The sequence below is a fragment of the Cherax quadricarinatus genome, chromosome 34 (genome assembly GCF_038502225.1).
Source record: "Cherax quadricarinatus isolate ZL_2023a chromosome 34, ASM3850222v1, whole genome shotgun sequence".
Classification (NCBI taxonomy): domain Eukaryota; kingdom Metazoa; phylum Arthropoda; class Malacostraca; order Decapoda; family Parastacidae; genus Cherax; species Cherax quadricarinatus.
The window spans coordinates 3,126,852-3,139,801 of record NC_091325.1 but is presented as its reverse complement, the minus strand read 5'-3'; the positions used below and the strand labels follow the sequence as shown (position 1 = coordinate 3,139,801).

Sequence of the window (12,950 nt, the reverse complement as noted above, 5' to 3'; positions counted from 1 at the left end):
AACAAATTACTTACAAAATTTAAAATTAAAAAGTTAAGAAAACTTACTCTAAATTAATACGTTTTGAGTCATATATAATCTTTATATTGGTGGATAAAATGGAATTTCCTAAAACCTAACTAATACATGTAGTATAAACCTTGGTAATAAATACCCACAAACTGGTTTAGAAAGACACGTAAGCAAACACTAGGACATATTATTAGACAACGTTTCGGTCCTGTGACCTTGATCACTTCTGGATTAAGGTCCCAGGACCGAAACGTCTCTTTCTAAATTAACTTTTACACCTTACTGTCAACAACGAGGTAGAGTTCCAGGATGGCTTCAGTACCTTGAAGACGAGAGTGTATAAGACAATCATAGTGTTGAGAAAACATCCCAGGATATATACACTGTGAGGTGTATTTCTCTCAGTGTATATACACTCAGAGTTTAATTTTATCCCTATTTTAGTAATAAAAGTATTCGTATCTGTTATTGAAACGTTTACGTGACCATAGTGTAGTCGATAGGCTTTAAACCCCATTTACTAATCAACCAACCCAAGAAAGCATACTTAAGTGACAGTATATAAAGAAAATAGATTATATTAGACCCTTAAACAATTAGAAGACAGAGCTGTGTGTGTGTGTGTGTGTGTGTGTGTGTGTGTGTGTGTGTGTGTGTGTGTGTGTGTGTGTGTGTGTGTGTGTGTGTGTGTGTGTGTGTGTGTGTGTGTGTGTGTGTGTTTCTAACAAGAGTTGTAAACCTAATGACAGATATAACAAGTGTTACAAGAGAGTAGAAAAAAATATAAACATTAGACTAGGCTTCAGGAACCCGTGTTCCTGAAGCTGTTCTAAACTTGACCTGTGTTTACGACCTGGTTCACAGGTACTTTGTTGTGTAAGACTGAGGACACTGGCAGTTTTTTTTTTTTTTTGCATAAGGTTTGACAAGGTTAAGGATCCCTAGTTTTATTGACAAGTAAAGTAACAATGGTTATAAATGACCATAATTTTTAAAGGGGTGGACCGGTAAGCCAGCGGAAGGCCTCGGTCAGATGACCAAAAGCTCCAAAGGCGGGTCATCATCTGACTAAGACCCGCGTCAGGAAACATTTGTCCTGTTTCCTGACGAACCTTACCTAACCTAACCTATTGACAAGTAATTTACAGGTTAAGGATTCCTAACTTTATTGGCAAGCTAAGAGCTGTTACCTACATCAGCTCATTTGAAAGCATTTTTATTGTTATGAGACACACAAGTAGAGAACAGGATGAAGTTGGAAGTACTCTGTTTTTTAAGACTGAGGACACGGGCAGGTTTACAAGTACTCTGTTGTGTAAGACCGAGGACACTGGCAGGTTTACAGGTGCTCTGTTGTGTAAGACCGAGGACACTGGCAGGTTTACAGGTACTCTGTTGTGTAAGACCGAGGACACTGGCAGGTTTACAGGTACTCTGTTGTGTAAGACCGAGGACACTGGCAGGTTTACAGGTACTCTGTTGTGTAAGACTGAGGTGGCCCTGGTGGCCCGGTGGCCTGGTGGCTAAAGCTCCCGCTTCACACACGGAGGGCCCGGGTTCGATTCCCGGCGGGTGGAAACATTTCGACACGTTTCCTTACACCTGTTGTCCTGTTCACCTAGCAGCAAATAGGTACCTGGGTGTTAGTCGACTGGTGTGGGTCGCATCCTGGGGGACAAGATTAAGGACCCCAATGGAAATAAGTTAGACAGTCCTCGATGACGCACTGACTTTCTTGGGTTATCCTGGGTGGCTAACCCTCCGGGGTTAAAAATCCGAACGAAATCTTATCTTATCTTATCTGACACTGGCAGAGACACAAGTATTTTCTCACCTCTCTTTAGGACACTTATAGCCTTCGTTTTGATCCTCTTCCTGCGCAGGATGTACCGCCGCGTCCAGTACATTACATCCTTTTAATAAACAGGAAGAAGAATAACAAGACAGTATCATCACTGGCAACGAGATAATCAAGTCTTACCTCTCAGAAAATTGATCTATGATACTCTCATTAAACTCCCATCAGTATTAATTACCTCCCTTGCACCTGGGTTTACTGGGAATAAGAGGGAGAGTAGTAGGGTGGAGGCTGGGGCGCTTCAAGCCCCGTTCCTCAGGTCTGAAGGAAGAAATGCCAAGGTAGCAGGTGTGTGGGGCGTCGCAGCTGCTGGAGGTTAGGCCACGGGGATAATTCACAAAGATAGCTACTACACACCTGCCCGGAAGCTGCATGGTTGGAGGTGGGGGGGATAGACGAAGACATTTAAACTTTCTTGGTGCAGTTGTTGAGGTGGATGCAGACACCTGCTGCCACAGAGGACGCCATGTCAGGCCCGCTGTTGTTAGCAAGGCACAATGCCACCAAGTAGGACAAGAGAGTACTGCTCATGCGGGTCACTGAACACCCAATCACACCCACTCATGTACCTGTCCAACCTCTAGTCTCAAAAGTGAGATTTTTTCCAGATCATGACTTAACGAAATCAAGGACACTAGACGTCAACACAGTAGCTGGAATAATTCACAAACAACCCTTTCCAGAGGAAACTACAGTCGGTGTATAGTTCCATTTGTCTTTCAAGTTGTGACTTGATAATGGTCCAGAAGGGACCGAGACGCCACCTATGGTTTCCTCTGGAAAGTATGAGTTATCTGTGTTGTGTCTTCATATCATTATGGATTCCACTATTAAATTCTCACAATGAAATAATTTACATATTTCCTGACCTTAATCTATAAGAACTGTGAATGCACAAATACCAGACGAGCCTGGCCCATGGCCGGGTTCCGTGAGTAGAAAATCTCTTGGAACTCATCAGAGGTAAATGTATATCAAAGACATTGTGTACATTCTCCAGTTCAATTTCTCCTGCCTTGCAGGAGGCCATAAATACAAAAACAAACAAAAAAAACTAAGTTTATTTCTCTGGAAAAGCTACAACGCGTGTTTTTACACAATATTCCAGCCTAGAGGGAGCAAGAGGCTGTGTGAGGCTACATTCTTCCACTTCCAGAGAACACGACAATCATCATCAGGAGGAATTGGAAAAAAAGAGTATTCCTGCGTGTGGTTAGAGCGCTGAGAGTCTTTTTTTTTTTTTTTTTTTTTTTTTTTTTTTTTTTTTTTTTTTTTTTTATATTTTATTTAAACCATGACATTACAAAATATAATATGTAAAACTCATTTAAGTCGATAATTAACACAATCCTCCCTACAGCTAATATTACACACCACACTTACAACTCCGTGTGGGTACACCCCCCCCTCCCTGCTCCCTCATCCTGTCACTTAACCCAAACCTGTTGGAGCTACCCAACAGAATTACATGATATGAACAACACTTTTATATACACATCCCTCGAAATGGTACTTAATAATCGACTACAGACCATACAATGCATTGCACTGAACATATTATACAGACATATTACCCCCCCCCCTCCGTGGTTATCCAACCACCCCACTATTTACAACCTAACATACTATAAACAATGAATGTTGCCTAATCTAAAGTCACACAGCAATGATCCAACATTAATTTATGTAATTGTCCTAATGGTTCAGTTACATAACAATATGTATTACATAACAAAGGTGATATAGATAAGTCACAAAGACATACAAAATTACTACAAAACCATAAGAATAAACTTAGTCTCAAAATCCAACACATGTAAGCCTTTACACATTTAAACATGCAATTCCAGTGTTAAAACAATAACACAGCTTCAACTATGACATTCAAGCTCTATACAGCTTATATGGACATTACATAGTACTATTGACAACAGTACAATACAACATAAAATATAACCATGACATAAGTAACACAAAGACTGTGCCTAGCACGCACCTAACCACAAAAACCTATAACACCACTGTTGCCCAACTTTATTACACTATCTGACGTGCATTAACCTCTTTACTCTCAAAACAAAACTGAATTGCAGAACACCAGTGACGAACAATAATGCACAGACATTAATACAAACATATCACATCATATCTCTGGACACCGTGCATGATCACAGCATCAACACTATGCAGTGCAAGGCACCTAGAAAAACAAGTTGGAGCAAATACATGCAATTATTATAGCAAATCTCCAAATTACAATGTCATTACCGTAAATCAATATTACCACACACAATATGTATAATAAGTATAAAGTCCAGTCACACAAAAACTGGCCAGCTCCACAGGTGCTAGCACCCGTGGTCCACATATTATTCACTCATGCATCACTCATCCAACACTCTCGCAAAACTTTTGTTATCCCTTACCAGGGAGGCAACCCTGTTTTCACCCCTGACTTCCCTACCCCAGCAACACTTTCCAATCATACCCTCCCCTCCCTCGTCTATTACAAGTCTAATAAAACCTGTAACGTAAGTTGCCTATATCCCTCTGAAAAATCCTTCACCCACCTCCTCCCATAAATTTCCTTATTTCTACATACCGTTTTATAGGGCGTTAACGCTAACACCCTCCTCTTCACCTCAGTAACCTGTTTGCCCCGCAATCCCCACACTATATAGATATAATCTGCCATAATGTACCCCACAGCTCTGATTACACTTTCCTCCCAACCCCCCACGTCGAGACTTAATGCTCTCAATACAGAAATTCCTTTACCTCCTATCCTATTTATCACCCTATTTAACCACCCCTTGACACTCCTCAGTCCATCACAAAAATATACTACATGAAAAGCCGACTCCTCCCCACCACATATCCCACACTCCCCCCCGTCAACGACTCGTCTATCCCGTAGAACCACACCCGACGGTAAAATGCCATGCAGAAAACGATACATTACATCCCGAACACGAGGTTGCAACCTCATCCTACTCAACCTATTCCATATACTTCCCCATGCATACATGGGGAAAATTCCCTCTACAGGCGCTACAACCCTCCCGGCTAACAATCTACACAACCTACCTATTTTAACCTTTGCTGGCTCTCGATCCCACGCCAGAGCCCTCAACACAGTTTCACACTCATGCAACTCAACTCCTGTATACATCCGTTGCAATCTGTTATGGATCCTGGCCAAACCCCCCCCACCCACACTTTCCCTCATCACCTCCCTTTTAATGAAGACACATTTGACCCTCCGCTTTAAGTCCAGCAATCCCAGCCCCCCCTTACTTACAGGTAACATTACCACATCCCTCTTAATCCAATCACAGCTCGAACCCCACAAGAATTTAAAAACCTTCCTAAGTATGTTCGTTATTGCTGGCCCAGTTAATGGGAACACGGCTGCCACGTGCCATACTTTGCTATACAGTAAGATATTAACAACAATGGCACGCTGCACAAGGGTCAAATGATAAGGTCGCAATGCACCCAAGCGTCCCTGAATCCTTTCTACCATCCTAAGCGAGTTTTCCATGCGTGCCACAGGTAGATCGTCTGCATAAATAAGACCGCAGATTTTTAACGAATGCACCTGCCTCCTCACAACTGCACTACCCCAATCAACCCTACCCGCCCAAGCTCCTAACCCCATGACCATCGATTTATCTGAATTTACCCTCATACCAGTTGCCCCTGCGAACATTTGTACTACCCCGTCTAATGTGTCCATTGACATCCCCTCCCTGATCAGAACAGTTGTATCATCCACATACCCAATTAAAACTGGCCAAACCCTCGCAACCTCACACCCTGGTCCCTCTACGTGACACATACGCTGCTCCATCAATCTATAAAAGGGGTCCTGTACGCACGCAAACAATAATTGTGACATAGGACACCCCTGCCTAAGTCCCCTACCCATTACAATCTTCCCACCCAATCGACCATTAATCTGTACCCTCGCCATTGCACCTCCATACAACGCCTCAACCCAGCCCACTATTTCTTCCCCAAACCCCTGACCCCTGAGGATGGCTTTCAATGCTTTCCGATCCACTCTATCGTATGCCCCTTGCCAATCGAGCGCCACCAACCCTCCCGCCCTCCCCCCCCCCCTTTTGCCTCCACGAAATCCCTAAGTAACCCATGCCCCTCCACCATAGACCTCCCTGGCAAACCAAACTGAGTTTTTGATACTACCCGCCCTACCACACACTTGACCCGATTTCCCAAAATCTTCGCAAACAATTTATAATCTGCGCATAACAACGAGATCGCCCGATAATCCCGAAGCGTATGCTGCCCCTTACCCTTCGGTACCAATACAACGACAGCCGTTGCCTGCTTCTCACCCAGCTCACCTCTCTCCTTCATGCAATTTAATAACCTAACCAGAAAATGCCTCAATAATTCCCAATGCTGCTGATAAAACTCTGCCGGGAGTCCATCAATTCCCGGTGCTTTGCCCTTTCGCATTCCACTTAAAGCCCTCCATATTTCCCCCTCAGTTATTTCCCCACCCAGTGCTTCCCTATCACTGTTACGCAACTGACATACCACACTCCCACACACCTGTTCTAAAACCCCATCCTCTACCCCTTCTCGTTGCCAGTACTTCTCATACCACTTGTCAGCAAACGCCCCCATTCCTTCCGTAGCTTGTATGACCTGCCCCTCCCTGTACCCTCCTATCGATTCATGAACCTCCAACCATGGAATAGTCATTGCCTGCTGTCTTTGTTTCTGCCTACGCAATACGCACGATGAAGGTCTATCGCCCCATAACACCTCTTCCACCCCCGCCTGTACCCTCACCGCTTGGAACCTCTCATCCTGTACCTCACGCAGCCTCCCTTTAATTGCCATAATTTCATCCATTGGATAAGTGCCCGCCACCGCCCCCCTCGCATAACAACCCCGTAATCTATCCTCCAAATAGTTAGCAAGCCCATATTTTAAAGAATTGATACGTTTCCCTTCCTTTACATAATATTGCTTAATCCGTTCTTTAGCCACACCATCCCACCACATCACCACATCCTCTACCCCTTTTATCTCTGCACGTAACCCCTCCCACAGCGTTGCAAATCCCTCTATCCCCTCCTCATCACCTAACACACTTGTATTTAATTTCCAATATCCCCTAGATATACCTGCTAGTGACTCCCACGCCACCTCTGCTACTACCGCCCGATGATCCGAATAAGCTACTTCTATTGTACGGAAAAATGTCAACCCAACCCCTTGAGATATATACAGCCTATCCAACCTAGCAGCGTAACCCCGTCTTACAAAAGTGTGCTCTACCTCCCACGCCCCTCCTCCAACCACATCCCGCAACTGAATATCCCTCAAAAGATCTCGCAAGGCCGCCGACACGTGCCCCGCCCCTTTTGGTTCCACGTCAGCCCTCCTAATAACGCAGTTCCAGTCGCCACCAACGACGGCCACTGCAGGTAAACCACGTAAGAAGAAAACTAGTTCTTCACATACAAAATCCCTTTTTACCCTCACATCATTTTCCGCTGGTGCATACACACATACAAAAGATACCCGCTGTCCCATCCACCACCCATCCACGCGCAATACTCTTCCCCCTCCCCCCCCCCTCACTTCTTAGCAACACAAACGGGCTTGCCTCCCTGATCAATATACCCACACCACCTTTCAGACGTGCAGATGGCAGAGTCATGACCTGAAACCCCTCCACCTCGAGCACTCTTCCCTCCTTGAAATTGTGTTCTTGCAGGAACACTACATCCACCCTATATTTATACAGAAACATTCGAAACCATTCCTTCTTCACACTATTACACAGTCCATTTACGTTCACAGTCATACACCTAAGGCCTCTTTATAGTTTCCAACCCTTCCTCCTCTCTTCATTCATCCCAGGGCCTCCTGCCCCAGAGCCAGCACAAGGCTTCACACCATCAACCCCTCCCCCTTTTTTGCGATGCCTCTTATCGTGACTGCTTCGACATTGCTCTTCCTTCCTCCCAGACCTCTGCGCCGGCGTCAGGACATCATCTGAGTCTGACGCCGCCGCTCTCTTCCTCGTGATGCCCTCCACTTCCATGTTATCTTCAGAGGTTCCCTCACGATGAACCTCTACCTCCACCACGCCCCGTACCACAGCACACGGCGACAACTCTCTCTTACTAGTTGGCCCGTCAACCCTGCTATGTTTTTTATCCTTACATTCCTCTACAGGCACCGCCGTGTCTCTCACCAGCTCAGGAACAACGTCCACTGCAGGCGGTGTCAATGTCCTTAACACTTCCTGAAGCTCTTCCTCTAGAGCCTGCACCTCCTCCTGCACTTGCACTTCTGTACTTTTCCTGTGAGTAGTAACAGATCCTTTTACATCACAGCTTACCTCACACATGCCATTCTCCTCTTTGGAATCCTCCACCTCTTCACTCCACAAGCGCCCAGGCCCTTGCTTGCGCACTGGGCTCTCAACAGCTATCACGCTGGTAACTGGTGCTTCACCAGTTTGCGCTGGCGCCCTCCTCAGCTTCACGCACTCTGCCGCCATATGGTCGTACGCCCCACATATTCTGCACGTACGTCTCTGTCCGGCATACGATACCATAACTTGCGTCCTGAAGTCCTCCAACACGACGTAAGACGGTATGGGATGTCTCAGAGTCATCTTCAGGGAAAAGGTACCCTCCGGACGTCCCATGTAAGCACCTGCCGTCCACTTGCCCTTTTGTGCCAGATGTACGGTTCCATATGTCTCAAAAACACACCTTATGTCAGCCTCATCTGCCTCAAAAGGGACATTACGTATCTTAACCCACGTAAAGTGGCGAGATACGTCGATCAAACGCACCTTCACAGCTGGAGTAGCGTCAAGACTCACGTCTTGGAACCTCGTCACCAAAGACTCATACACGGACGTGGAATTCAGTTTGACGAAGATTCTATAAGCCCCATTCAGGGCTACACCATACACCTCATCGTCCTGGATTCCATAGGTCTCCCTAATGATTGTTGGGAGTAAGACTTGCACTGAAGAGGGTGAAATCGCCCCACGAAGCAGCTCAATACCTATGGTATTTACGCGCCTCCTCACACTCAGCGCCATGTTGATACAAGGTAGCTCGCCTGAACAGCAGAGGGGTGCAGCGCACAACCTCACTCGACCATGGTCAGGCAGCGAATAAAGGTTTAATGCCAACAGCATTTGGTGTTCCCAGGCGGTCACCCATCCAAGTACTAACCAAACCCAACGTTGCTTAACTTCGCTGATCGGACGAGAAGCGGTGTGTTCAACGTGGTATGGCCGTCGACAGAGAGTCTTTGAGCGCTGGTAGACCGCCTGAAGGACACATCCGGCGCTCATACAGGAAAAAAGTGTCATTGTGGTAAGATCCGGTGGACCCTGGAAGTTCATTTTGTCTTATTAAATGTGACTGTGTCAGTGGTCTGACATTATGAACAGTGAGGTTAGTGCTGGGAGAGAGAGAGAGAGGGAGAGAGAGAGAGAGAGAGAGGGTAACGAGGGGTTGAACATGTAGAAGGTAAACAAAGAAGAATAAACAAGGAGGATAATGGATAAATGGTAGATGAGAGAGATAGGAAGCAAGACAGGAGGAAGATGATGGTGTAGAAAGAGGAAGGATATAGAGGGAGGAGAGGAATGAAGGAAGAATAACGAGTTTGATGGATGATGGAGGGGTAGGGATGGAGGGGATGGAGTTAACGAGGGAGCCTTAAATGACCCACTTCACTTGGTTATTAACGACATCTTGAACGACCCACCGCCACGACCCCGTCACCTCCGACCGCAGCTGCACTCCATATTTAAATGACCAGGTAGCACGTGTTTCTTAAGCAGCTGTTCAGGTAGCACGTGTTTCTTAAGCAGCTGAACACACTAAGACACAGGCGAGTACACACACACACACACACACACACACACACACACACACACACACACAAAGAGTGATGTAGTGGAGGCAGGATCCACACATAGCTTTAAGAAGAGGTATGATAAAGCTCATGGAGCAGGGAGAGGACCTAGTAGCGATCAGTGAAGAGACGGGGCCAGGAGCTGTGAATCGACCCCTGCAACCACAATTAGGTGAGTACACACGCACACACACCTTGGTATATATACTATTGCACAAAATAAGGATATCGTTGAGGTATACAAACCCAACATAGGAATAATTAGAGGATTTAAGCATGGAGCCAGAACTGTATAAAATCTATATAAACAAAAGATATCGTACAACAATAAATACAAATCACACAAATTCAGATTTAGAAATTTTGTAGGAAGACACTGGCTTAGCGAGCAGCATAGCTTATTGTGATTTCGAATTAAGTTGGACCTGCCTACCATGGGTCAGTAGGCCTCCTGCAGTGCTCATTTCTTATGTTCTTATGCAGTCATAAACAACTGTCGATGAATAAACAGAAGGATGGACCAGGGTTCGAGCCTCTCGTCTGCCCTTCTTTTAGAACATAAGAATGGAGGAACACTGCAGAAGGCCTACTGGCCCATGCTAGGCAAACTACCAAAGTAGCTTCGACAGAGTTAATACTTTGAGTAGTATATAATTTGTGGTTTAAGGTTCCTTGAAGGAGTTAAGGAGTTTAAAGGTCCGGAAGAGGAGGCTAAACCATCACCTGGGTATTAAAGGGACCTTGAGATACGGTCAATGTGCATCTCGGTTTAAATATCCGGTATTATCTCTGCCCCCTGCCCCCTTCCCCCTGCCCCCTGCCCCCTGCCCCCTGCCCCCTGCCTCCAGCCTCCAGCCCCCACCACCATACTCCCCTCCCCCTGCAACCACAATTAAGTGAGTACACACACACACACACACACACACACACACACACATACACACCCACACACACACACACACACACACGCACACACACACACACACACACAAACACACACACACACACACAAAGACACACACACACACACACACACACACACACACACACACACAAACACACACACAAAAACACACAAACACGCACAACACACACACACACACATACACTCACACATATACACAATCATACACACACATACACATACACACGTGCACACACACAAAACACACATGCACACACAAACACACACACACACACACACACACAAACACACACACACACACACACACACACACACACACACACACACACACACACACACACACACACACACACACACACACACATATATATATATATATATATATATATATATATATATATATATATATAAACACGATAAAGGTGAAAATTAGACATGAGCAACATCTGGGTATCTTTATTTGTAGACGTTTCGCCCTCCAGAGACTTTATCAGTACAAACTGAAGGACATGATGGGAACACTGTGAGATGAAATGATTCCAGAATAAAGACAGTCAAATGTTACACAAGTTGTGATATATCTCAAGGGCCCTTTAATCCCCATGTATCAGAAGTCTTCCCTATGAGGATAGACTGAGGCCTTGAATCTGCACTCTCTAGAAAGGCGTAAAATTAGGGAGGATATAATAGGTAGTAGGTTGGTAGACAGCAACCACCCAGGGAAGTACTACCGTCCTGCCAGATGACTGTGAAACAAAAACCTGTAACTGTTTTGCATGATGGTAGGATTGCTGGTTTCTTTTTCTGTCTCATAAACACGCTAAGATAACAGGGATATCTTGCTACTCCTACTCACACTTTGGTCACACTTCACAGACACGCACATGCATATATATATATACATACATCTAGGTTTTTCTCCTTTTTCTAAATAGCTCTTGTTCTTTTTTATTTCTTCTATTGTCCATGGGGAAGTGGAAAAGAATCTTTCCTCCGTAAGCCATGCGTGTCGTATGAGGCGACTAAAATGCCGGGAGCAATGGGCTAGTAACCCCTTCTCCTGTATACAATTACTAAAAAAGAGAAGAAGAAAAACTTTATAAAACTGGGTTGCTTAAATGTGCGTGGATGTAGTGCGGATGACAAGAAACAGATGATTGCTGATGTTATGAATGAAAAGAAGTTGGATGTCCTGGCCCTAAGTGAAACAAAGCTGAAGGGGGTAGGAGAGTTTCAGTGGGGGGAAATAAATGGGATTAAATCTGGAGTATCTGAGAGAGTTAGAGCAAAGGAAGGGGTAGCAGTAATGTTAAATGATCAGTTATGGAAGGAGAAAAGAGAATATGAATGTGTAAATTCAAGAATTATGTGGATTAAAGTAAAGGTTGGATGCGAGAAGTGGGTCATAATAAGCGTGTATGCACCTGGAGAAGAGAGGAATGCAGAGGAGAGAGAGAGATTTTGGGAGATGTTAAGTGAATGTATAGGAGCCTTTGAACCAAGTGAGAGAGTAATTGTGGTAGGGGACTTGAATGCTAAAGTAGGAGAAACTTTTAGAGAGGGTGTGGTAGGTAAGTTTGGGGTGCCAGGTGTAAATGATAATGGGAGCCCTTTGATTGAACTTTGTATAGAAAGGGGTTTAGTTATAGGTAATACATATTTTAAGAAAAAGAGGATAAATAAGTATACACGATATGATCTAGGGCGAAATGACAGTAGTTTGTTGGATTATGTATTGGTAGATAAAAGACTGTTGAGTAGACTTCAGGATGTACATGTTTATAGAGGGGCCACAGATATATCAGATCACTTTCTAGTTGTAGCTACACTGAGAGTAAAAGGTAGATGGGATACAAGGAGAATAGAAGCATCAGGGAAGAGAGAGGTGAAGGTTTATAAACTAAAAGAGGAGGCAGTTAGGGTAAGATATAAACAGCTATTGGAGGATAGATGGGCTAATGAGAGCATAGGCAATGGGGTCGAAGAGGTATGGGGTAGGTTTAAAAATGTAGTGTTAGAGTGTTCAGCAGAAGTTTGTGGTTACAGGAAAGTGGGTGCAGGAGGGAAGAGGAGCGATTGGTGGAATGATGATGTAAAGAGAGTAGTAAGGGAGAAAAAGTTAGCATATGAGAAGTTTTTACAAAGTAGAAGTGATGCAAGGAGGGAAGAGTATATGGAGAAAAAGAGAGAAGTTAAGAGAGTGGTGAAGCAATGTAAAAAGAG

The 12,950-nt window shown here is 44.7% G+C and overlaps 1 non-coding gene across 1 annotated transcript; it reads right to left on the bottom strand.

Annotated features, from left to right (window-relative positions):
* Window positions 1-9,062: 9,062 nt before the first annotated feature.
* LOC128693607 (5S ribosomal RNA) lies at window positions 9,063-9,181 on the bottom strand. The gene has a single exon (XR_011392778.1). It is a non-coding gene; the product is annotated as a 5S ribosomal RNA (ribosomal RNA).
* Window positions 9,182-12,950: the final 3,769 nt, after the last annotated feature.